General features: G+C 39.7%; 1 long non-coding RNA gene across 1 annotated transcript; it reads left to right on the top strand.

Annotated features, from left to right (window-relative positions):
• The first annotated feature begins 2 nt into the window (after positions 1–2).
• LOC136397791 (uncharacterized) lies at positions 3–28,000 on the top strand. Its single transcript, XR_010749921.1, has 3 exons — positions 3–140; positions 11,246–11,355; positions 27,849–28,000. It is a non-coding gene; the product is annotated as an uncharacterized lncRNA (long non-coding RNA).

Below are 28,000 nucleotides of genomic sequence, written 5' to 3'. Positions count from 1 at the left end.
CAGTTCAGGGAAGACATACCCAGCCAGTCTCATTCCCATACCCAACTCACTTTGAATAATGATCTCAGAATTGCGGATTAAAACATGAGTGAACACTCTGCCCTCTGGAATGTGACCACCAAAAAGCCATTGCCATGGGGGTAAGTAAGTCTGGCTGGGTTCGGCAACTTTCAGATGCTGGCTGGGCTACAGGAAGAGTTTGTTGCATTAAGTAATTTATGGGGTGTTAAGAAGTTCCTTAAGCTATTATTAAAAACATGCAAACTCCTCCCTGGTTAGACCTCTAGTAAGTCAGACTTCTAACTAAGCAGAACTGATGGAACGTCTTTTGATGTTTAATGAGTTCTGCCTCAGATGGGTGGTGTGACAGACAGGGCTGTGGTGGTGATTTACTGGTCATGAAACAGAATGATAAGAGCCCTCTCCTGAAAAAAAAAAAAAGAAAAGAAAAATGTAGCCGAAAGGACAGGCCTCCCCCCCTCGGCCCTCCCCCACACCCGTCCCTTCCCCTTTCCTTCTCGGTGCATATGTTTTTGATTTCCTCACCCCGTGCCTCTCAGTGCTGGGATCATTTCCATTCAGGCACACACAGAACACTGCAAACTAATTAGCCTTGGATACAGCCACAGGAAGTCAGGCTGCCAAGTCCGCTTTCCCCCACAATTCCTCAACGTTCTTAGCCCGCCTCGGGCCTGCGGCCTTGCACTGGGCCTCTCTGTATAAGTTGCCAGTTCTAATTTTTCAATTTCCCTTCACCTTATCAAATATGCCCTGAGCCAGCCAACGGGTAGAGGGGGAAGGCTTTGGAGTCCATCTTGTCCTCTGGACTCTTTCCTCAGGCCCCGGCTCTGCTTTCTCCCCACAATTAGGGAGTCTTGCTTGGATACAGTTTCAGTGTTGACTTGTTAATCTGACCTGGGTTAATGTTTTTTAAAGGAGAGCATTGTCCACCATGCAAACCTAAGAGAATTCCCCATTGGTCTCTTCCACCACCCACATCTGCACCTCCCAGGGGCCCTGGATGTCTGGATTTTCTCAAGGGCTAACCCATTTCCCCGCAGGCTGTAGATGTCAACTTTTCCCCCACCAGGTTTAAGAACCTTGACACTTGCTGAAATTGGTGTGAAGAGGACATAGAGATGGGAGAGGGAGCTGAGAGGCAGGCAGATGATGGCCCGGGCCCTGGCTTTAACCAGGGGGCCTGGTGCCCGGGGTCTTTCTGAGGAGCACCCCTTCTCTGGAAGCCCCAATGCACAGGAGGCAAACTGGTAGCTCTCAAGCCAGATCTGAGCCACTGAAAGAGAAAATTGGTTGTCAGCATTTACAAATCAGGAGATTTTACATGAAAATCCAAATTGCTTGCTTCTTCAGAAAAAATTAGATGTGGCAACACTGGACCAGCATTCATGCCTGCATGACCACAGCTGACTGGAGCTGAGGAGCTCCTGCACCCTGGAGGTGGTGTGTACTCTCCAGGTCTATATGGTCCCCACTGCTCTCTGTTCTTTTGTTGATGTTACCTACCTGGCTCCCACAAACATTTGAATTTGTTGTTCTTACTCTAAATTCAGTAAGGGAAATTTAATGTTGAAGCCCAAGAGACTTGGCAGGCTTTCTGCATGACTTTGATTCTTTTCCACAGTCATTTCAACACATCAAAGTATACGCCATGTTTCAGCATTTGCCTGTTGAGTTCGTGGGCTTCCTTACCCATTAGACTGTACGCTTTCTGAGGGCAGAGATCTTAAAAGTCTTGTTCATCATTCTAGCCCAGTGATTTGCACAGCACCTAGATGCTCAATGTGCTTTTCTTGGCAGATGTTAATGGATTTGCTTTCTCATTCAACAAATGTTTATTGAAGGATCTGCAAACTGTCCCAAGTGTTAAGTGTGATTCAAAGGTCATGAGACATGTCCTTTAATGAGCTCAGAGAGTAGGAAATACGAAAGTAGGAAATAAGATTTGCTGACAGGTAGAGAATTCAAGAGATTAATAAATAGTTTTGGTGAAGCAAGTTCTAAGAGTTTAAGCTTCTCAGAGTTTAAGGCTGTTATTTGGGTAGGATTTTGGTATAGTACTCTTTTTTCTTTTTAAGTGAGAGGAGGGGAGATAGAGAGACAGACTCCCTCTTGCACCCTGACTAAGATCCACCTGGCAACCCCCATCTGGGGCCAATGCTCGGACCAACCGAGCTGTCCTCAGCGCCCGGGGCCAAAGCCTAACCAGTTGAGCCACTGTCTGCAAGAGGAGAAGAGAGAGAGTAGGGGGAAAGGGAGGAGAAGAGAAGTATATGGTCACTTCTCTTTTTTTCCCTAATTCATTTTTTAGAGAGGAGAGAGAGAGAGAGAAGGAGGAGGAGCAGGAAGCATCAATTCCTATATGCACCTTGACCAGCAAGCCCAGGGTTTCAGACCAGCAACTTCAGCGTTCCAGGTTGATGCTTTATCCACTGTGTCACCACAGATCAGGCAGATGGCTGCTTCTCATGTATACCTTGTCAGGGACTGAGCCTGGGACATCTGCATGCCAAGCTGATGCTTTATCCACTGAAACAACTAGCCAGGGCCCTCATTTTTTTTTTAACCACACCATTTGTCTCACCTTGCATTACAGTGTTCATCTTTTGGACTTCATATCCATCCAAGTCTGCCAATGGCTACATTAATTTCTAATAGATGCTTAATGACTTTGTTGCTGTGCAGTGGGAAGCCAGTCAGCATGGAGAGCCATGAACTCCAGCCTACTTTGGCTCCACACTGTGGCAAGCCAAGCAGAATAAAAACAGATGCATAATGAATACTCCCAGTGATACTGGGAGGAGGATTATCAAAAGTCTTGATAATGATGGTAGTGAAATAGCATAGGCAGAAGGCTAAACGTTTAATATACAAAAGGTGAAATGCAAAGTAGAAGACGATCCTGTCTTCATGAGCTGCAATGGAAAGAATGTGCAATGTCACTCAACAGTAGAAGGCTCTCCTGGCTCTCCTGGCAAGTCCCGTTGCCACTGATGGTGGAATATGTGGTAGGCAGAGAGTCGACTCAACACCTGTGAATCAAGAAAATTCCTCTCCTGGGCTGTCTGTGTTCAATGGTTGGAATTCCCTTTCCAGAAGGCCTTAAGGTTCTGTAAGTTGGGTAGGGCTTTTTAAGTGAGAAGAGGGGAGATAGAGAGACAGACTCCTGCATGAATCTTGGACAAGATCCACCGGGTAGCCCCCATCTGGGGTTTGCCACCACTTGCCATTCTAATGGGAATGATCTCCGGGTCCTTTTTTGCTCACAAGAACTTGCTCCAGAGAGGCAGAGAAATTGTGAAGGCAGGGAGGAGGAGGTAGTTATCAGGAGTATTTCATAGGAGTAAAATACGGTGAAGAAAGTAAAATTATGTCTAACACATTTTCTTTCATAAACATTGACTTGTATGTGAATGATTTTAATGTTGAGATAGAATCATCAAATATATGCTTGAACTATGATTAAATTATGACATGTATCATCATAAACACAGTACTGAAGGGAAGGAATTTACAGCTTTTTATATACAGTTCATAGAGAAATGCTCATTCTAGGAGCCCTTTAGAAAGATATCTGCAATAGTCATAATCTTTAACATTTTGGCCTGTTGAAAAAATAATTAAGTGTGTGTGTGTGTATAAATGTAAATGTTTGTTCAAAATCTTAAATCTCCGAAAGTTCTTCACCAATTGCTTTGAAATTTTGATACAGTGTTGCATTCAAATATGCACGTGTTTTTATGCTTTTATATACCTACTATTATATAGATGTCACACTTGCGACAGGTAAAAACATGCTTTTTTTTAAAAACAGTGCCATCTGTTGGACGTAAAAGCAACACACACTATCCTAAACATTTTACGATTCCATTTCAACGTTATGGGAGAAATATAAATCGCACATGGCTGAAGATATTTTCTATTGAATACACAAGGAAAATTCAAATATGAACATGAATTTCACAGCAGAAATCTACAAAAAAGCATTGATAATGATTGAAGATTTGTGCTTAGAAATCATGAACAAAGTTCTCAATCAATTGGCAATGCCCTCACTGAATCAATCTGCTGCTGCTTTGTTCAATGTAGAATTGCGTCGTGAACAAAATTACAACACGGGTAATCTTTTGTCGTATGTGCAATCAAATATTCCTAAGCTAACGCTTGAGCAAAAAGGCATTTATGATCAAATAATGCAAACTGTCAATAATGGGGTTGGAGAAATCTTCTTCTTAGATGTGCCAGGAGAAACTGGTAAAACATTCCTAGTTAGATTGATTCTGGCAGCAATTCGATCCCAAAATGACATAGCTTTAGCTCTTGCGTTGTCCGGAATAGCTGCGACATTACTACCAGGTGGAAGAACAGCTCATTCTGCTTTGAAATTGCCATTAAACATGCAATTCATTGAAACTTCCATGTGCAACATTTCCAAAGCATCCGGCATGGGAAAAGTATTTCAGAAATGCAAACTTATTGTTTGGGATGAATGCACAATGGCGCACAAAAAATCACTCGAGGCTCTTGATCAATCATTGCAAGATTTGCATAGAAACATCAGGTCATTTGGGAATGCATTAATATTGCTTGCAGGAGATTTCAGGCAATGAAATAAATGCTTGCCTGAAATACTCTACTTTGTGGCAATATGTAAAGACGTTAAAATTAACTACAAATATGCATGTCTAGCTGCAAAGCGATCAATCAGCTGAGATATTCTCATGTCAATTGCTGGAAATTGGGAACAGAAAGATGCTGGTTGATTAGACCTTAGGACGAATTTCATTGCCTCATAACTTCTGCAATTTAGTGACGTCAAAAGAAGAATTGGTTGAAAAAGTATTTCCCAATATTCAAACCAATTATAAGAATCATGATTGGCTTAGTGAACGAGCTATTCTTGTGGCCAAGAACAAAGACGTCTACAAACTTAACAATATTATTCAGTCTAACATTCAAGGCGAGGCAGTCACATACAAGTCCATCAACACTGTTGTGGAAGCAGATGAAATGGTTAATTATCCAACAGAATTTTTGAATTCACTTGATCTGCCAGGGATGCCACCACATGTACTGCAATTGAAAATTGGCGTGCCAATTATCATGTTGCAAAACATCAACCAGCCAAAGCTTTGCAACGGCACGCAACTTGCAGTAAAAAAATTAACGAGCAACGAATGTCATAGAAGCAACAATCTTGACAGGACCTTTCAAAGGTGAAGATGTCCTCATTCCTCACATTCCTATGATTCCAACGGATATACCATTTCAATTTAAGAGATTGGAGTTCCCAATTCAATTGGCGTTTGCAATCACCATCAACAAAGCTCAGGGCTAATCTTTAGAAATGTGCGGTTTAGATCTAGACATGGATTGCTTCTCACATGGACAATTATATGTATGTTGTGTGTTCTAGAGTCGCAAACCAGACAATCTCTATATCTGCACAGACAATGGAACAACAAAAAATATTGTATACCCACAAGCATTGTGAAAAACATATTAGAAACGTGCGCTTTCTCTTTTCTTTCTTTTCCATTTAACCAGACTGAGTCACAGCAACACGTGGCCAGGTACAACTAGTTTTATATATATATATATATATATATATGGCTTGACCAGGTGGTGGCACAGTGGATGGAGCATCGAACTGGGACATAGAGGACCCAGGTTCGAAATCCTAAGGTTCCAGCTTGAGTGCAGGCTCACTTGGTTTGAGCAAGGCTCACCAGCTTAAGCCCAAGGTCGTTGGCTTGAGCAAGGGGTTACTGGCTCTGCTGTAGCCCCCTAACCCCCCATCAAGGTACATATGAGAAAGCAATAAATGAACAACTAAGGTGCTGCAACAAAAAATTGATGCTTTTCATCTCTCTCCCTTCCTGTCTCTCTGTCCCTCTCTTTGCCTCTGTCACAAAAAAAAGAATATGTGTGTGCATGCCTGTGTGTATGTCATAATATTATAGACTTGTTCACTATAAAATGGAAATTTCAGTTTTAGCACGGGTTGAATTTCACATTAGCCATTTTGTCATCTATACCAGTGGTCCCCAACCCCGGGACCGCAGACCGGTACTGGTCTGTGGGCCATTTGGTACTGGTCCACAGAGAAAGAATAAATAACTTACATTATTTCCATTTTATTTATATTTAAGTCTGACGATGTTTTATTTTTTTTAAATGACCAGATTTCCTCTGTTACATCCATCTAATACTCACTCGTGACTTGTCTCAGTCACGTGATACATTTATCAGTCCCACCCTGAAGGCCAGTCCGTGAAAATATTTTCTGACATTAAACCGGTCCATGGCCCAAAAACAGTTGGGGACCACTGATCTATAGGAAGTATGCCTGTTGTCTCTCATCCTTCTCATGCCCATTACAGACATTGCTGATTGATCACAGTTTGTTCCTATTGCTCTAAATTCTTAACCTCATATGATCATGGTACAGAAAGAACAGTACCTCTTTTTAAGGAGTCACAGTGATGGTTGGATGATATTTCTGTGTGGTCTTCTTGAACTATGTGATCCCAATGCCCCCAGAGAACCAAGATTTCTCAGCTCTATGTGCAGCTTGCCACTTTTCATCTACTGAAGTGCACAGTTAAGTTTAAACTTGTTTAACATCATAATCTAGTTCTTAAAAACAGAATATTTTTGAAGTCATGTTTGATCACATAATACTTGTAGAGTATATATGGAGTACTTCACAATTCACATATATTATATAGTTTAACCCATCTAATATCCCAGCAAGGGAAACAATATAATTCCTATTTCATAGATAAGGACATTGATATTTGGGTACTATGATGGATGATATTAAAGAAAGATAGATATATTTCATTGCTAGTTAGTTCTGTGGTCTTAGAGACTATAGAGACTTGTTTATATAGTGACTCCAAATTGCTAGGCTATATTAGGGTTACATAGCTGCGTTTCTTGGAAAATATGACCCTTTACTGTCCCCAGTCTCTCACTCTAATTTTTGGTCTCTCTTTCTCTCTCTCCTTACTTCTCTCTTTTGTATTTTCACTTAACCATTATGCCTCTCTTTTTCATTCTCATCTTTCCATAAAGCTGTATATCTCTGCAGAGTATAGCATAAGACAAGGTTTTCCAACACCAGTGTAGAAGTAGAACCTTTTCCCAGCCCCAAGCACTTGCATTCAGCTCTCCTTGGGGAGGATAGTTCAGTTCTCATCCTGATTAAAGCTACCATATTTCTCCACGTACAAGACACTCCCTTGTATAAGATGCACCTTAATTTTGGGGCCCAAAATTTGGGGGGAAAAAAGTATTACATAAAGTTATTGAACTCAAGTTTTATTCATCATAAAATTCATACAACTCTTCATCACTGTCAAAACTCCCATCCATTAGCTTGTCCTCATCTGTGTCTGATGACGAATCACTGTCTTCATATATTGCCTCATCCTCATTCCATCTATGGCATTTCACTGTATAAGATGCACCCAGTTTTTAGACCCCAAATTTTTCCAAAAATGGTACATCTTATACATGGGGAAATATGGCACTCAAGCCAACAATCCATATCCAACAGGGGTCTGCCTTTGGAACATTTAGTCAGAGGACCCAGATACAATGTGAGCAATGGGGCTGATTTGTCTTCTGGTTTCCAAAGAAGAATCAGGTAGAACGACCAGCTTGAAATTAGCCAGAAGCCTCATCTCTAATTGTAGGAGCGACTAGGCAGTTAGATGTTGCACAGCCACGTGTGACCCTTCCTCTGTGTGCTGCAGAATAGGATAAGATTTGTGTAGCTCTAGATTTCATAATACCCACGAGAAAGTGCCTAAGACAAGTTGATAAGAAGGGGACAAATATGTTACGTTGAAACATATAACTCTAAGAATTGGCATGAGCATTAGAAGATCTCTCTCTCTCTCTCTCTCTTCCTTTCTCTCTCCCTCCTTCCCACCATCCCTCCTTCTCTCTCTTTTTTTCTCTGTCCAGTATAACTGATTTGAAAAAGCATCAATACTTAAAGAGATCATACAGTTTTTTCTCTGGTATTTAAAATGAGGTACTATCCCAGCTTACCAGTACAGATTTTCTGTTGTTTCAGTGGTATTTAACACCAAACCAAGTAAAAATCCAGGGAATACAGTTGTCAATGCATCATAATCCTAATAAAAGCATGTGTTAAAAGTACATGACTTGGCCCTGGCCGGTTGGCTCAGTGGTGGAGCGTCGGCCTGGCGTGCAGAAGTCCCAGGTTCGATTCCCGGCCAGGGCACACAGGAGAAGCGCCCATCTGCTTCTCCACCCCTCCTCCTCTCCTTCCTCTCTGTCTCTCTCTTCCCTTCCCGCAGCCGACGCTCCACTGGAGCAAAGATGGCCCGGGCGCTGGGGATGGATCCTCGGCCTCTGCCCCAGGCGCTAGAGTGGCTCTGGTCGCAACAGAGCGACACCCGGAGGGGCAGAGCATCGCCCCCTGGTGGGCAGAGCGTCGCCCCCTGGTGGGCGTGCCAGGTGGATCCCGGTCGGGCGCATGCGGGAGTCTGTCTGACTGTCCCGGTTTCCGGCTTCAGAAAAAAAAAAAAAAGTACGTGACTTGACTTCTTAATCAGGAGCTTAAATTGTAAAGTAGGCTAGATTGACACAGATCGAGCTGAGCCACAACCCAATGATATTTGACTTGTGTGTAAACTATATATTACAATTTTATCAGTTCTTTGTGGATAATTTAGGGGCTACATTTATCTAAGTAGTGGTAGATACTGGATTTGAGAATCTACTTGTCTGAAATCCTTCTGCAAATCTTAGGCATGGCTTTCTAAATTCTTAACCTCATATGATCATGGTACAGAAAGAATAGTACCTCTTTTTAAGGAGTCATACTGATGGCTAGAAGATATTTCTGTGTGATCTTCTTGAACTATGTGATCCCAATACCCCCAGAGAACCATGAAATCTGCTTATTTCGTATGTAATCAGAGAATTATCGCTCACTAGGCAGGAACTTTGTATGCTATACCCCCTTTCAGTTACTAATTCCCTATTAATTTTCAATAAATGAATAAATCAAATACACATTTACACTACATTATTCATTTTAATAACTGTTATCACCTTCTATAGACCTGCTTTTCTGTGACTAATGACAAGTGAGTTGCAGATTTGGCCACTCGTTCCAGAAATCTGTGTTACATTTGGCTCAATGTACTTAGACTAGGAACCTCCTGGGTAACAGGACCCAAATCCAAAGACAATTGTTAACAGTTTATTATTAAATAGAAAAACATTCCATTATTGGAGTTAACAATCATCAATTAATAAAGTAATTGTAGAGTACTGGCTTCAAACAACTACTTCCTATTTCCTGTTATCCATTCATATCTTAAACGGTTATGCTGTAACAATAACAATAATGCCCTCTATTGCTGAGAAGCAAAACCCCACATAGCCTATTATATATACCTGCCTCAACATTTCCTAAATTCTTTACTCTAATACAAAATTTAAAATTAGATAGATAACACCTTAGCTTCATCTGTTTTGTAATAGCACAGGAAGCCAGCTGTCTTATATGGAAGTTACTGTCCTTGTCATCATTGTGATCATTCTCCTCAAAAGTTCATCTTAAAACTTTTGAGCCTAAGCTATATTTGGTCTAGCTAGCTGCTGAGAGGAATGTTGATTATAAATAACTGAGAGGCATAATTAGGTACTTTTAAGGGTCAAGGCTGCTGGCAGAGAAATATTTTTTTTACTCAATTAACAATCAAGTATATGTTTTGTGCTCCACAATGAGCTAGATTTTGAAATGCAACAATAAACAAGACAGACAGTCCCTGCCCTCAAGACACTTACATTCCAGTAGGAAGACAAGCAACCAAATAAATAACATAATTATTTAATTAAGACAGTTGGATTAATAGCTGTCTGTGCTTTTAGTTCAACTGAAACAGAATCAAATTGCCAAATGTTCACTTTTCTTCAAGTGTTCACTGTTCATTCGTTCATTCATTCACTCATTCCTGGAATAGTAGTGTCTTAAGAAAAGAACCCTAAACTGAGCATGGAGGGTAAGAGGGAAGAGAGTAGCTGGTGTTTCTCTTTGTTGGTCACTGATGGACAAATCATGTATTTTTGATAAATCATTTGATTTCTCTAGGAGTCAGTTGCCCTATTTATAAAACTAACTCCTTTATTAGAGTAAGGCTACGATGCACAATATGACATCTGGGATCACTACAATTATATTTATCCACATGTAAAGAAAGAACAAGGCTGGAATCTCTGGAACGAGGCTGTAGCCTGACCATTGGCTGCCCTGAGTGGACACTGCACCCTGGAAGAGCTCAGCATGCCCCTCCAGGTGTGATTCACAGTTCAACAGCTGGCTTTGTCAACTTGGGCAAGTCAAGGAACTATTGGTCTTAATTTACTCTAAAATGAGGGGAAATGGAAGATATTATAATCTTTCATATTTTTACAACATAAACTTTACTTTTATAAACTTCATACAAATCTATAAGAAAGAAAATGTAGCAGGGACACAGTGTTAGAGTTTATGGGAAGGTGGGCATAAGAAGGTGGGTGGAGAGAGGTGGAGCCCTATCAGCTCAGCTAGTCTTACTTTACTCCCCGTACTGACTCTTTGAAATCCCTTGGACTACTTGATGCACAGTTTGAGAAGCCATATATTGCTTCCTAGCTGATACAATGTAGGTTAATATAGCCATCATGAGGCCAGAACTCTTTATGGTGCAAAGTGGATTGGTATCATCACCAACTCAAGTCAGCCAACTCCCAGTCAATAGGGAAAAAGTGGAGTCAGGAGTCAAGTCAAGGAGCTTAGAAACAAGTGACAGAAACCTCACCTATAGCCACTCACTCTAGACCCAGTCCTGCACCCATTGTGTGCAAAACATCAAGTCACACCACTAGGTGGAGCCAAGATCTTAACAAAAGGTAGAGTGCTGAGATCCCTGGAAGCCTTTGCACACAATGCATGAGAGCTGAGTTCCTTGTGAGGTTAAAAAGAAAAAAGGGACTGGCATTGTGGGACATAATATGTCTGTGGTAGTTTGTGCCCGCAGAGTTTACTTGAATTGGAAGAGCCATCCCACCTAAACCCTTTGTGAAATTTACAAGTGAAGGCTTAAGGATTTAAGCTATTGCTTGGTCTCCATTACCACCTATAGCGTTCTTAGAGGTTCCATTCAGATGCTGCTTTAATAGAAACATTACTCCACAGGAAGCATGTACCAGATGTTACAACCTTGGAGGTCATCAAATCCAACCATCTCAAAGTGGCCTTCTCACCTTGGTTTGTATATCAACCTAGTGATAGGGAGCTTACTTGAGGTAAGTAGCCTCTTTCTTTTCTGCCACATAGATTTATCATAAATTTATTTCTTTATATTGAGCCAAAATTCACTCCCTTAAAGTTTGCACTTCTTTTTTTTTATTATAATTTTATTTTTTTAATGGGGTGACATCAATAAATCAGGATACATATATTCAAAGATAACATGTCCAGGTTAACTTCTCGTTCAATTATGTTGCATACCCATCACCCAAAGTCAGATTGTCCTCTGTTACATTCTATCTAGTTTTCTTTGTGCCCCTCCCCCTCCCCATTTCCCTTTCCCTTTCCCCCTTCCCCCCGTAACCACCACACTCTTATCAATGTCTCTTAGTCTCACTTTTATGTCCCACCTACGTATGGAATAATACAGTTCCTGTTTTTTTCTGATTTACTTATTTCACTTCGTATAATGTTATCAAGATCCCACCATTTTGCTGTAAATGATCTGATGTCATCATTTCTTATGGCTGAGTAGTATTCCATAGTGTATATGTGCCACATCTTCTTTATCCAGTCATCTATTGACGGGCTTTTTGGTTGTTTCCATGTCCTGGCCACTGTGAACAATGCTGCAATGAACATGGGGCTGCATGTGTCTTTGCGTATCAATGTTTCTGAGTTTTGGGGGTATATACCCAGTAGAGGGATTGCTGGGTTATAAGGTAGTTCTATTTGCAGTTTTTTGAGGAACCACCATACTTTCTTCCATAATGGTTGTACTACTTTACATTCCCACCAACAGTGTATGAGGATTCCTTTTTCTCCACAGCCTCTTTAACATTTCCTATTACCTGTCTTCTTAATAATAGCTATCTAACAGGTGTGAGGTGGTATCTCATTGCAGTTTTGATTTGCATTTCTCTAATAACTAAAGAAGATGAGCATCTTTTCATATATCTGTTGGCCATTTGTATTTCTTCCTGGGAGAAGTGTCTGTTCATGTCCTCTTCCCATTTTTTTATTGGATTGTTTGTTTGTTTGTTGTTGAGTTTTATGAGTTCTTTGTATATTTTGGATATTAGGCCCTTATCTGAGCTGCTGTTTGAAAATATCATTTCCCATTTAGTTGGCTGTCTCTTTATTTTGTTATCAGTTTCTCTTGCTGAGCAAAAACTTCTTAGTCTGATGTAGTCCCATTCATTAATTTTTGCCTTCACTTCTGTTGCCTGTGGAGTCAAATTCATAAAATGCTCTTTAAAACCCAGGTCCATGAATTTAGTACCTATGTCTTCTTCTATGTACTTAATTGTTTCAGGTCTTATGTTTAGATCTTTGATCCATTTTTAGTTAATTTTAGTACAGGGAGACAAACTGTAGTCCAGTTTCATTCTTTTGCATGTGGCTTTCCACTTTTCCCAGCACCATTCATTGAAGAGGCTTTCTTTTCTCCATTGTGTGTTGTTGGCTCCTTTATCAAAAACTATTTGACTATATATATGTGGTTTTATTTCTGGACACTCTATTCTGTTCCATTGGTCTGAGTGTCTATTTTTCTGCCAATACCATGCCAATTTTGATTGTCGTGGCCCTATTATATACTTTGAAGTCAGGTATTGTAATGCCCCCAGCTTCATTCCTTTTCTTTAGGATTGCTTTGGCTATTCGGGTTTTTTTATAATTCCATATAAATATGATAATTTTTTGTTCCATTTCTTTAAAAAATGACATTGGAATTTTGATGGGAATTGCATTAAATTTGTATATTGCTTTGGGTAATATGGCCATCTTGATTATATTTATTCTTCCTAACCAAGAACAAGGAATATTCTTCCATCTCATTATATGTTTTTCGATTTCCCTTAACAATGGTTTATAGTTTTCATTATATAAGTCCTTTACATTCTTTGTTATGTTTATTCCTAGGTATTTTGTTGTTGTTGTTGCAATCGTGAAAGGGATTATTCTTTTGAGTTCGTTCTCAAATGTTTGATTGTTGGCATATAGAAAGGCTATTGACTTCTGTATGTTAATTTTGTATCCTGCGACCTTACTGTATTGGCTTATTGTTTCTAGTAGTCTTTTTGTGGATTCTTTGGGGTTTTCGATGTATAGAATCATATCATCTGCAAAAAGTAATACCTTTACTTATTCTTTTCCGATATGGATGCCTTTTATTTCTTTGTCTTGTCTGATTGCTCTGGCTAGAACCTCTAGTACCACATTAAATAAGAGTGGAGAGAGTGGACAGCCCTGTCTGGTTCCTAATTTAAGGGGGAAAGCCTTCAGTTTAGTGCCATTTATTATGATGTTAGCTGATGGTTTATCATATATGGCCTTTATCATGTTGAGATATTTTCCTTCTATACCCATTTTGTTGAGAGTCTTAAACATAAAATTGTGTTGTTTTTTATCGAAAGCCTTTTCTGCGACTATTGATAGGATCATGTGGTTTTTGTTCTTTGTTTTGTTGATATGGTGTATTACGTTAACCGTTTTACGTATGTTGAACCATCGTTGAGATTCTGGGATGAATCCCACTTGATCATGATGTATTATTGTTTTAATATGTTTTTGTATTCGATATACTAGTCTTTTGTTTAGTATTTTAGCATCTGTATTCATTAGAGATATTGGTCTGCAGTTTTTTTTTTTTTGTGCCATCCTTGCCTGGTTTTGGTATGAGGGTTATGTTGGCCTCATAAAATGTGTTTGGAAGTATTGCTTCTTCTTCAATTTTTTGGAAGACTTTGAGTAGAATAGGAACCAAGTCTTCTTTGAATGTTTGATAAAATTCGCTGGTATAGCCGTCTGGGCATGGACTTTTATATTTTGGGGAGGTTTTTAATGGTTTTTTCTATTTCTTCTCTACTAATAGGTCTGTTTAGGCTTTCTGCTTCTTCTTGACTCAGTCTAGGAAGGTTGTATTGTTCTAGGAATTTATCCATTTCTTCTAGATTGTTGAATTTAGTGGCATAAAGTTTTTCATAGTATTCTACAGTAATTCTTTGTATATCTACGGTGTCCATAGTGATTTCTCCTCTTTCATTTTGGATTTTGTTTATATGAGTTCTTTCTCTTTTTTCCTTGGTAAGTCTTGCCAAGGGTTTGTCAATTTTGTTGATCTTTTCAAAGAACCAGCTTCTTGTTCTATTAATTTTTTCTATACTTTTACTGTTCTCTATTTCATTTATTTCTGCTCTGATTTTTATTATCTCCTTTCTTTGGCTGGTTTTGGGTTGTCTTTGTTCTTCTTTTTCTAGTTCCTTAAGGTGTGAAGTTAAGCGGTTCATTTGGGCTCTCTCTTGTTTGTTCATATATGCCTGAAGTGATATGAACTTCCCTCTTATCACTGCTTTTGCTGCATCCCATAGATTCTGATATGTCGTATTGTCATTTTCATTTGTCTGTATATATCTTTTGATCTCTGCACTTATTTTGTCTTTGACCCATTCATTTTTTAAAAGTATGTTGTTTAGTTTCCACATTTTTGTGGGATTTTTTTCCTCTTTTTTGCAATTGAATTCTAGTTTCAAGGCTTTATGATCAGAAAATATGCTTGGTACAACTCCAATTTTTCTGAATTTGCTGATGTTGTTTTTGTGGCCCTACATATGGTCAATTATTGAGAATGATCCAAGTACAGTGGAGAAAAATGTATACTCAGTCACTTTGGGGTGAAATGTCCTGTAGATATCTATCATACCCAGGTGCTCTAGTGTTTTGTTTAAGGCCACTATATCTTTGTTGATTCTCTGTTTGGATGATCGATCTAGAGTCGTCAGCAGTGTATTGAGGTCTCCAAGTATAATTGTATTTTTGTCAGGTTTTGTTTTAAGGTCAATAAGTAGCTGTCTTATATATTTTGGTGCTCCTTGGTTTGGTGCATATATATTAAGAATTGTTATGTCTTCTTGATTCAGTGTCCCCTTAGCCATTATGAAATGGCCATTTTTGTCTCTGAGCACTTTTGCTGTCTTGTAATCAGCAATATCTGATATGAGTATCGCTACACCTGCTTTTTTTGGATATTATTTGCTTGGAGTATTGTTTTTCAGCCTTTCACTTTGAATTTGTTTTTATCCTTGTTACTTAGATGAGTTGAGTTTCCTGTAGGCAGCATACAGTTGGATTTTCTTTTTTAATCCATTCTGCTACTCTGTGTCTTTTTATTGGTGAGTTTAAGCCATTTACATTTAGTGTAATTATTGACACTTGTGAGTTCTCTATTGCCATATATAGATTGCTTTCTGTTAGTTTTGTGTTTTGTTTGATCCTTCTCTTTCATCTTTCTATCTTTTGTTTTTATTTGTTTGTATTCCGTACATCTTTCCTCTGTTACTATCTTTTTTAAATCATGTGCTTCTGTGGTGGTTTTTTCAATGGTGGTTACCTTTAAGTAATGAAAAGGGTTCCTACCCTATTCATTATAGTGCACTATTTTGTAAGTAGTTTTGCACTCCATTGTCCTTTGCTACTGTTAATCTCCATCTTCTCCTCCCCCTTTCTTTTTGTTGTTGTCACAGTTTAAATTTGGTTTTATTGTGTTCTTCTTGGAGCTTTTACTTGTGGCTTTGTTTTTTTTTTTTGTTCTTTGTATCTGATTGGAGAACCCCCTTTAGTAATTCCTGGAGTGGGGGTTTTCTGATGATAAATTCCCTCATCTTTTCTGTATCTGTGAATGTTTTTATTTCTCCTTCATATTTGAAGGATAGCTTTGATGGGTATAGTATTCGTGGCTGAAAGTTCCTCTCTTTCAGGACTTTAAATATTGGGGTCCACTCTCTTCTAGCTTGTAGAGTTTCTGTTGAGAAATCGGATGATAATCTAATGGGATTTCCTTTATATGTTGTATTCTTCTTTTCCCTGGCTGCCTATAGAATTTTTTCTTTGCCGTTGGTTTGTGCAAATTTCATTATGATGTGCCTTGGAGTAGGTTTGTTGGGTTTGAGAAAACTCGGAGTTCTGTTTGCTTCTTGAGTTTGAGGCTTTAGTTCTTTCCACAGGCTTGGGAAGTTCTCATCTATTATTTGTTTGAGTATGTTCTCCATTCCATTTTCTCTCTCTTCTCCCTCTGATATACCTATTATTCTTATGTTATTTTTTTTGATAGAGTCAGATATTTCCTGTAGGGCTATCTCATTTTCTTAAATTTTTGAGTCTCTTTCTTCTTCTCTCTGTTGTGCCTCAAGTTGCTTGTCTTCTATTTCACTAATCCTTCCTTCTGTCTGGCCTGTTCTATTAGCTAAGCTTGTTACCTCGTTTTTCAGCTCATGTATTCAGTTTTTCATCTCTGTTTGATTTGTTTTTATAGTTTCAATTTACTTGGAGATATATTCTTTTGTTCATTGAGTTGTTTTCTGAGCTCCCTAAATTGCCTTTCTGTGTTTTCTTGTATATCTCTGAGTGTTTTTAGGATTTCTATTTTAAATTCTCTGTCGTTTAACTCTAAGGTTTCCATTATATTAAATTTTTTCTCCATAGATTTTTCCTCCTCTGTGTTACCTCTTTCTTTTGTATCCATGATATTCAATTTTCTCTTTCTTAATAGCATCTGAGGGTGGTTTTGTTGATAGTATTAATAAGATTTAATAAAGAATAAAAAGTTAAAAAATAAAAATAAAAAATGAAAGGGTTTTTTTTAAAAAAAATAATTAAATAAAGAAAAATAAAATAAAATAAAAAATTTTTAAATAAAGGAAATTATTCCCCCCTCCTTTTTTCCTGTCCTCTCCTCTCCCCTCTTTCTTGAGAAAAATCTTGTCATGAACTGTGAGTTATATTGTACTAAATAGAACAATGCCTGTACTGGAGGGCCTGAATTAGGGAGAAGTAATAAAGGGGCAAAAAAAAAAATAAAAACAGAAAAAAAGAGGATATAGACCCACAAAAAGCAAATAAGAAAAAAATTTGGGTCAAGAATAAAATGATTTGGAGATGACGTCAGAGTAATGGCAGGGTAGGAAGCGATACCGATAAATCTCCCCCAAAACTCAACAAGATCTTCAACCAGAAACAGAAAAACCTATCCTTGGAGCCTCCAGATGCTTCGCAATACACCCAAAGGTATACACCCAATTTTTGAGTGAAAAATTGGCTAAATATATAACCAAACCCCGAAGGAAATAGGGAGTAAGAAAGGCTCCGCCTTCCTCACTAACCTAAACAGGGCAGCTTTCACTGGAAACTGAGAATATAGAAACTAAGGCGGGCAAAGGGGGTGAATAGATCCAGGTCGTGGCACAAACGGCCGAACCAGGCTGTGGCACAGAGATCCAAGTCAAGGAAAAACTGTTCCTGTGACAACCCAGGCAATACAGCTAACACTCGCACCAAACCCAGACAAAGAAAGACAAGCGGGGCAGCCAGTTTACCCGATCTACTGGTCGGCGTGCGCAGATAGTGGGCGAGAGATTCCTTCCAAAGCCCCGGGAGAGTGCGCCCATGTTACCCCACAAAGAGGCAGAGTAAGAGGCCTTTGTGTGGTCCAAAAGCCTCCGGGCCACCCCAGGGCCCTGGGAGAGCCGCACATGGGGAGGGAGCGAGAACTAATTCCAACGCTAGAACTTTTCTGTGCCGGCAGGGGTTTCACTCAGAGGGTGAGGCCGCTGGTCTGATATCCTGGTCTGCGCATGCAGATATTGAGCAAAAGATTCCTCCGAGTGCCTCAGCAGTGCCTGCCCGTGTTATCCCACAGAGGGGCAGAGTCAGGGGCCTTTGTGTGGGCCAAAAAGCGGAATCTTGGGCCGCCCCAGCGCCCTGAGGGAGCCGCGCACAGGAAGGGAGCGAGAGCCAATTCCAATGCTGGAACTTTTCAGTGCAGGCGGGGGGTTTCACTCAGAGGGCGAGACTTCAGGCCTGACATCCTGGTCTGCACTAACGGAGAGTGGGCAAGAGACTCCTCCCAGCACCTGAGGAGTGGGAGCCCGTGTTATCCCACAGAGGGGCAGAGTCAGAGGCCTTTGTGTGGGCTGAAAGCGGAATCTCAGGCTGCCCCAGCGCCTTGAAAAAGCCGCACACGGGGACGGAGCGAGAGCCAATTCCAACACTGAAACTTTTCAGTGCGGGCGGGGGGTTTCACTCAGAGGGCAAGACTTCTGGCCTGACACCCTGGTCTGCGCGCGCAGATAGTGAGCGAAAGTTTACTCCAAGCGCCCCGGGAGTGTGTGCCCGCCCGTGTTACTGGACAGAGTGGCAGAGCCAGAGGTTTTCAGTGGGTGGAAGCCCCGCCTGATTATGCTAGCAGCTCTGACTGACTGAGCCTTACCCAGAGCCCTGCGCTGAGTGGGAATAGAGTGGGGAGTTGCCAGCTCTTTGAGCCTCTTACTATCCAGGCAGAGGCAGCAGCAACCCCATAGCTGGATTATCAGGCTACTAATTGAGGAAGGAAAGACTAGGAGAGAGGCTCCAGGAACACGGACTCTCTCACTGTCGGAGCCTATAAATTCTAATGAGCCTTGACTGCCAACGAGACTGAAGCACAATACATGACATCGCCATAAGTGACTTAACAACTGCAAACCTCTACCTGAGCATGCCAAAGGGGCAGAACCCGGGGTACAGAGTCACCGACCAGGAAGAGGGAAAGAAAAGAAAAAGCAAGAAGATAACCTCTCAAAATCAAGAATAATCCGCAGACTTTATAACCTATCCCATTTTATTATGTTTGTTCATTTGTTTCTCTTATCTTCATCCTTGATTTTTTTTTTCCTCCTCCAATTTGGTCACTTAACTCTCTATCGGTCTTACTCTCTCCTCTCCTTGAACTACACTACCCATAAGTGTTACATCTCCCAATATCTTTTCTTTCCTTTTCCTTTCTCTCTATGAGGTTTGCACTCCAAAACCCTTAACTCTCTCTCTCTCTCTCTCTCTCCCCCCTCTTTTTTCTTTTTTCTTCTTTTAGTGGTTTCCTCTTTTTTTCTCTCTCTCTCTCTCTTTCTTTTCTCCCTCTATATTAGTTTCTTCCTTTCTCCTTTACATCTCCTCCCATTCAAATCTGAATAACGAACAAATTATCTTATCTGGGAATCAAAATTATGTTTGTGGCATATTGGGGGGGTTTTACTTCACCTTTTTAAAAAACTAGCAGTGCTCCCATCCCTGGCTCTCTATTTTAGCAAGCTCTTGTTCCACTAAATACAATAGTAATTTTTTAATCTGTCCCCCATTTTCCTGTTTCCCTCTTATTCCTCTCATCATAACTCTTAGTCAACCAACACCTAAACGCAAATCATTTTATTCTTAATCCAAATTATTTCATTATTTCCTTTCTGTAGGTCCATACCCCCCCTTTTTAAATTTTTTTTATTATTTTTATTTATTTATTTATTTTTCTTGCCCTTTTATTACTTTTCCCAATTCAGGCCCTCCATTACAGGCATTGTTTGTTCTATTAAATACAATATAATTCACAGTTCACCACAAGATTTTCTCAAGAAAGAGGGGAGAGGAGAGGAGAGGAAAAAAGGAGGGGGGGAATAATTTCCTTTATTTAATTTTTATTTTATTTTATTTTTCTTTATTTCATTATTAATTTTAAAAAAACACAAATTTTTTCAATTTTTTATTTTTTTAACTTTTTCTTCTTTATTAAATCTCATTAATACTATCAACAAAACGACCCTCAGATGCTATTAAGAAAGAGAAAATTGAATATCATGGATACAAAAGAAAGAGAGGTAACACAGATAGATGAGGAAAAATCTATGGAGAAAAAATTTAATATATTGGAAACCTTGGAGCTAAGTGAGAGAGAATTCAAGATAGAAATCCTAAAAATACTCAGAGATATACAAGAAAACACAGAAAGGCAATTTAGGGAGCTCAGAAAACAACTCAATGAACACAAAGAATATATCTCCAAGTAAATTGAAACTATAAAAACAAATCAAACAGAGATGAAAAACTGAATACACGAGCTGAAAAACGAGGTAACAAGCTTAGCTAATAGAACAGGCCAGACAGAAGGAAGGATTAGTGAAATAGAAGACAAGCAACTTGAGGCACAACAGAGAGAAGAAGAAAGAGACTCAAAAATTTAAAAAAATGAGATAGCCTTACAAGAATTATCTGACTCCATCAGAAAGAATAACATAAGAATAATAGGTATATCAGAGGGAGAAGAGAGAGAAAATGGAATGGAGAACATACTCAAACAAATAATAGATGAAAACTTCCCAAGCCTGTGGAAAGAACTAAAGCCTCAAATTCATGAAGCAAACAGAACTCCGAGTTTTCTCAACCCCAACAAACCTACTCCAAGGCACATCATAATGAAATTTGCACAAACCAACGGCAAAGAAAAAATTCTATAGGCAGCCAGGGAAAAGAAGAATACAACATATAAAGGAAGGCCCATTAGATTATCATCCGATTTCTCAGCAGAAACTCTACAAGCTAGAAGAGAGTGGACCCCAATATTTAAAGTCCTGAAAGAGAGGAACTTTCAGCCACGAATACTATACCCATCAAAGCTATCCTTCAAATATGAAGGAGAAATAAAAACATTCACAGATACAGAAAAGATGAGGGAATTTATCATCAGAAAACCCCCACTCCAGGAATTACTAAAGGGAGTTCTCCAATCAGATACAAAGAACAAAAAAAAACAAAGCCACAAGTAAAAGCTCCAAGAAGAACACAATAAAACCAAATTTAAACTGTGACAACAACAAAAAGAATGGGGGGAGAGGATGGAGATTAACAGTAGCAAAGGACGATGGAGTGCAAAAGTACTCACAAAATAGTGCACTACAATGAACAGGGTAGGAACCCTTTTCATTACTTAAAGGTAACCACCATTGAAAAAACCACCACAGAAGCACATGATATAAAAAAGATAGCAACAGAGGAAAGATGTATGGAATACAACCAAATAAAAACAAAAGATAGAAAAATGAAAGAGAAGGATCAAACAAGACACAAAACTAACAGAAAGCAATCTATAAAACGGCAATAGGGAACTCACAAGTGTCAATAATTACACTAAATGTAAACGGATTAAACTCACCAATAAAAAGACACAGAGTAGCAGAATGGATTAAAAAAGAAAATCCAACTGTATGCTGCCTACAGGAAACTCATCTAAGTAACAAGGATAAAAACAAATTCAAAGTGAAAGGCTGAAAAACAATACTCTAAGCAAATAATATCCAAAAAAAGCAGGTGTAGCGATACTCATATCAGATATTGCTGATTACAAGACAGCAAAAGTACTCAGAGACAAAAATGGCCATTTCATAATGGCTAAGGGGACACTGAATCAAGAAGACATAACAATTCTTAATATATATGCACCAAACCAAGGAGCACCAAAATATATAAGACAGCTACTTATTGACCTTAAAACAAAACCTGACAAAAATACAATCATACTTAAATACCTCAATACACCCCTGATGGCTCTAGATCGGTCATCCAAACAGAGAATCAACAAAGATATAGTGGCCTTAAACAAAACACTAGAGCACCTGGATATGATAGATATCTACAGGACATTTCATACCAAAGTGACTGAGTATACATTTTCCTCCACTGTACATGGATCATTCTCAAGAATTGACCATTGTTGGGCCACAAAAACAACATCAGCAAATTCAGAAAAATCGAAGTTGTACCAAGCATATTTTCTGATCATAAAGCTTTGAAACTAGAATTCAACTGCAAAAAGGAGGAAAAAAATCCCACAAAAATGTGGAAACTAAACAACATACTTTTAAAAAATGAATGGGTCAAAGACAAAATAAGTGCAGAGATCAAAAGATATATACAGACTAATAAAAATGACAATACGACATATCAGAATCTATGGGATGCAGCAAAAGCAGTGATAAGAGAGAAGTTCATATCACTTCAGGCATATATGAACAAACAAGATAGAGCCCAAGTGAACCGCTTAACTTCACACCTTAAGGAACTAGAAAAAGAAGAACAAAGACAACCCAAAACCAGCCAAAGAAAGGAGATAATAAAAATCAGAGCAGAAATAAATGAATTAGAGAACAGAAAAACTATAGAAAAAATTAATAGAACAAGAAGCTGGTTCTTTGAAAAGATCAACAAAATTGACAAACCCTTGGCAAGACTTACCAAGGAAAAAAGAGAAAGAACTCATATAAACAAAATCCAAAATGAAAGAGGAGAAATCACCATGGACACCATAGATATACAAAGAATTACTGTAGAATACTATGAAAAACTTTATGCCACTAAATTCAACAATCTAGAAGAAATGGATAAATTCCTAGAACAATACAACCTTTCTAGACTGAGTCAAGAAGAAGCAGAAAGCCTAAACAGACCTATTAGTAGAGAAGAAATAGAAAAATCCATTAAAAACCTCCCCAAAAATAAAAGTCCAGGCCCAACGGCTATACCAGCGAATTTTATCAAACATTCAAAGAAAACTTGTTTCCTATTCTATTCAAAGTCTTCCAAAAAATTGAAGAAGAAGCAATACTTCCAAATACATTTTATGAGGCCAACATAACCCTCATACCAAAACCAGGCAAGGATGGCACAAAAAAAGAAAACTGCAGACCAATATCTCTAATGAATACAGATGCTAAAATACTAAACAAAAGACTAGTATATCGAATACAACAACATATTAAAACAATAATACATCATGATCAAGTGGGATTCATCCCAGAATCTCAACGATGGTTCAACCTACGTAAAACGGTTAACGTAATACACCATATCAACAAAACAAAGAACAAAAATCACATGATTTTATCAATAGATGCAGAACAGGTTTTCTATAAAATACAACACAATTTTATGTTTAAGACTCTCAACAAAATGGGTATAGAAGGAAAATATCTCAACATGATAAGGGCCATATATGATAACCCATCAGCTAACATCATATTAAATGGCACTAAACTGAAGGCTTTCCCCCTTAAATCAGGAACAAGACAGGGTTGTCCACTCTCTCCACTCTTATTTAATGTGGTACTAGAGGTTCTAGCCAGAGCAATCAGACAAGACAAAGAAATAAAAGGCATCCATATCGGAAAAGAAGAAGTAAAGGTATCACTTTTTGCAGATGATATGATCCTATACATCGAAAACCCGAAGGACTCCACAAAAAGATTACTAGAAACAATAAGCCAATACAGTAAGGTCGCAGGATACAAAATTTACATACAGAAGTCAATAGCCTTTCTATATGCCAACAATAAAACAACTGAGAATGAACTCAAAAGAATAATCCCCTTCACAGCCCTGGCCGGTTGGCTCAGCGGTAGAGCGTCGGCCTAGCGTGCGGAGGACCCGGGTTCGATTCCCGGCCAGGGCACACAGGAGAAGCGCCCATTTGCTTCTCCACCCCTCCGCCGCGCTTTCCTCTCTGTCTCTCTCTTCCCCTCCTGCAGCCAAGGCTCCATTGGAGCAAAGATGGCCCAGGCGCTGGGGATGGCTCCTCGGCCTCTGCCCCAGGCGCTAGAGTGGCTCTGGTCGCAATATGGCGACGCCCAGGATGGGCAGAGCATCGCCCCCTGGAGGGCAGAGCGCCGCCCCGTGGTGGGCGTGCCGGGTGGATCCCGGTCGGGCGCATGCGGGAGTCTGTCTGACTGTCTCTCCCTGTTTCCAGCTTCAGAAAAAAAAAAAAAAAAAAAAAAAATGAAAAAAAAAAAAAAAAAAAAAGAATAATCCCCTTCACAATTGCAACAAAAAAAATAAAATACTTAGGAATAAACATAACAAAGAATGTAAAGGACTTATATAATGAAAACTATAAACCATTGTTAAGAGAAATCAAAAAAGATATAATGAGATGGAAGAATATTCCTTGTTCTTGGTTAGGAAGAATAAATATAATCAAGATAGCAATATTACCCAAAGCAATATACAAATTTAATGCAATTCCCATCAAAATTCCAATGACATTTTTTAAAGAAATAGAGCAAAAAATCATCAGATTTATATGGAACTATAAAAAACCCCGAATAGCCAAAGCAATCCTAAAGAAAAAGAATGAAGCTGGGGGCATTTCAATACCTGACTTCAAACTCTATTATAGGGCCACGACAATCAAAACAGCATGGTATTGGCAGAAAAATAGACACTCAGACCAATGGAACAGAATAGAAAGTCCAGAAATAAAACCACATATATATAGTCAAATAATTTTTGATAAAGGAGCCAACAACACACAATGGAGAAAATAAAGCCTCTTCAATAAATGGTGCTGGGAAAAGTGGAAAGCCACACGCAAAAGAATGAAACTGGACTACAGTTTGTCCCCCTGTACTAAAATTAACTCAAAATGGATCAAAGATCTAAACATAAGGCCTGAAACAATAAAGTACATAGAAGAAGACATAGGTACTCAACTCAGGGACCTGGGTTTTAAAGAGCATTTTATGAATTTGACTCCACAGGCAACAGAAGTGAAGGCAAAAATTAATGAATGGGACTACATCAGACTAAGAAGTTTTTGCTCAGCAAGAGAAACTGATAACAAAATAAACAGAAAGCCAACTAAATGGGAAATGATATTTTCAAACAACAGCTCAGATAAGGGCCTAATATCCAAAATATAAAAAGAACTCATAAAACTCAACAACAAACAAACAAACAATCCAATAAAAAATGGAAAGAGGACATGAACAGACACTTCTCCCAGGAAGAAGTACAAATGGCCAACAGATATATGAAAAGATACTCATCTTCTTTAGTTATTAGAGAAATGCAAATCAAAACTGCAATGAGATACCACCTCACACCTGTTAGATTAGCTATTATTAACAAGACAGGTAATAGCAAATGTTGGAGAGGCTGTGGAGAAAAAGGAACCCTCATTCACTGTTTGTGGGAATGTAAAGTAGTACAACCATTATGGAAGAAAGTATGGTGGTTCCTCAAAAAACTGCAAATAGAACTACCTTATGACCCAGCAATCCCTCTACTGGGTATATACCCCCAAAACTCAGAAACATTGATACGTAAAGACACATGCAGGCCCATGTTCATTGCAGCATTGTTCACAGTGGCCAGGACATGGAAACAACCAAAAAGCCCGTCAATAGATGACTGGATAAAGAAGATGTGGCACATATACACTATGGAATACTTCTCAGCCATAAGAAATGATGACATCAGATCATTTACAGCAAAATGGTGGGATCCTGATAACATTATACGAATTGAAATAAGTAAATCAGAAAAAAAACAGGAACTGCATTATTCCATACGTACGTTGGACATAAAAGTGAAACTAAGAGACATTGATAAGAGTGTGGTGGTTATGGGGGGAGGGGGGAAGGGAGAGGGAAAGGGGGAGGTGGAGGGGCACAAAGAAAACTAGATAGAAGATGACAGAGGACAATCTGACTTTGGGTGATGGGTATGTAACATAATTGAAAGACAAGATAACCTGGACTTGTTGATCTTTGAATATATGTATCCTGATTTATTGATGTCGCCCCATTAAAAAATAAAATTATTAAAAAAAAAAGAATAAAATGATTTGCTTTTAGGTGTTGGTTGACTAAGAGTTATGATGAGAGGAATAAGAGGGAAACAGGAAAATGGGGGGATAAATTAAGAAATTACTATTATATTTAGTGGAACAAGGACTAGATTAAATTCAGAGCCTGGGATGGGAGCACTGCTAGTGAGTTAAAAAGGTGAAGTAAAAGCCCCCCAAAATCCACAAACATAAGTTTGAGTCCCAGATAAGATAATTTGTTCGTTATTGAGGTTTGAATGAGAGGAGACGTAAAGGAGAAAGGAAGAAACTAATATAGAGGGAGAAAAGAAAGAGAGAGAAAAAAAAAAGAGGGAACCACTAAAAGAAGAAAAAAGAAAAAAGAGGAGAGAGAGAGAGAGAGAGAGTTAAGGGTTTTGGAGTGCAACCCTCATAGAGAGAAAGGAAGCAGAAAGAAAAGATAATGGGAAATATAACATTTATGGGTAGTGTAGTTCAAGGAGAGGAGAGAGTAAGACCCATAGAGAGTTAAGTGACCAAATTGGAGGAGGAAATAAATCAAGAATGAAGATCAGTGAAAGAAACGAACAAATACAATAAAATTGGATAGGTTATAAAGTCTGCGGATTATTCTTGATTTTGAGAGGTTATCTTCTTGCTTTTTCTTTTCTCTCCCTCTTCCTGGTCGGTGACTCTGTACCCCGCGTTCTGCCCCTTTAGCATGCTCAGGTAGAGGTTTGCAGTTGATAAGTCACTATGGCGATGTCATGTATTGTTCTTCAGTCTCGTTGGCAGTCGAGGCTCATTAGCATTTATAGGCTCCTACAGTGAGATAGTCTGTGTTCCTGGAGCCTCTCTCCTAGTCTTTCCTTCCTCAATTAGTAGCCTGATAATCCAGCCATGGGGTTGCTGCTGCCTCTGCCTGGAGAGTAAGAGGCTCAAAGAGATGGCAACTCCCCACTCTAGTTCCACTCAGCACAGGGCTCTGGGTAAGGCTCAGTCAGTCAGAGCTGCTAGCATAATCAGGTGGGGCTTCCACCCACTCAAAGATCTCTGGCTCTTTCACTCTGTCCGGTAACATGGGTGGGCACCCACTCCTGGGGTGCTTGGAGGAAACTCTATCTCACTCTCTGCGCACGCAGACCAAGATATCAGGCCAGAAGTCTCACCCTCTGAGTGAAACCCCCTCCCGCACGGAAAAGTTGCAGCGTTGGAATTGGCTCTCGCTCCCTCCCTATGCATGGCTCCCTCAGGGCGCTGGGCGGCTCGAGATTCCGCTTTCGGCCCACACAAAGGCCTCTGACTCTGCCTCTCTGTGGGATAACATGGGCTCCCACTCCTGAGGTGTTCGGAGGAATCTCTTGCCCACTCTCCATGCACACCAACCAGGATATCAGGCCAGCCGCCTCACACTCTGAGTGAAACCTCTCCCGCACGGAAAAGATGCAGCGTTGGAATTGGCTCTCACTCCCTCCCGTGCACGGCTCCCTCATGGCGCTGGCGCAGCCCGGAGATTCCACTTTCAGCCCACACAAAGGCCTCTGACTCTGCCTCTCTGTGGGACAACACAAGCGCCCACTGCTGAGGCAGTCGGAGGAATCTCTCGCCCACTATCTGTGCGTGCTGACCAGGAGATCAGGGAAAATGGCTGCCCCACTTGTCTTTCTTTGTCTGGGTTTGGCGCGAGTCTTAGCTTGTATTGACTGGGTTGCCACAGGCACAGTTTTTCCTCGGCTTGGATCTCCGTGCTACAGCCTGGTTCGGCCATTTGTGCCGTGGCCTGGATCTATTCACCCCCTTTACCCGCCTCAGTTTCTATATTCTCAGTTCCCAGTGAAAGCCGCCCTGTTAAGGTTAGTAAGGAAAGCGGAGCATTTCTTACTCCCTATTTCCTTCAGGGTTTGATTATATATTTAGCCAATTTTTCGCTCGACCATACCTTTGGGTGTATTGCAAAACATCTGGAGGCTCCAAGGATAGGTTTTTCTGTTTCTGGTTGAAGATCTTGTTGAGTTTTGGGGGAGATTTATCGGTATTGCTTCCTACCGCGCCATTACACTGACGTCATCTCAAGTTTTCACTTCTTGTTTCTGATTCTGGTCTCTAATGTTGCAGATGATGAACTAAATTATCTTCATGAGCCTGACCTGTGGATAAAGCATCAACCTGGAATGCTGAGGTCACCGGTTCAATACCCTGCACTTGCCTGGTCTAAGGCACATATGGGAGTTGAAGCTTCCTGCTCCTGCTCTCTCTCTCTCTCTCTC

The sequence above is a fragment of the Saccopteryx leptura genome, chromosome 3, assembly GCF_036850995.1.
Source record: "Saccopteryx leptura isolate mSacLep1 chromosome 3, mSacLep1_pri_phased_curated, whole genome shotgun sequence".
Taxonomy (NCBI): domain Eukaryota; kingdom Metazoa; phylum Chordata; class Mammalia; order Chiroptera; family Emballonuridae; genus Saccopteryx; species Saccopteryx leptura.
The sequence above is the reverse complement of the archived record's forward strand: the minus strand, read 5'-3'. Positions and strand labels throughout refer to the sequence as shown.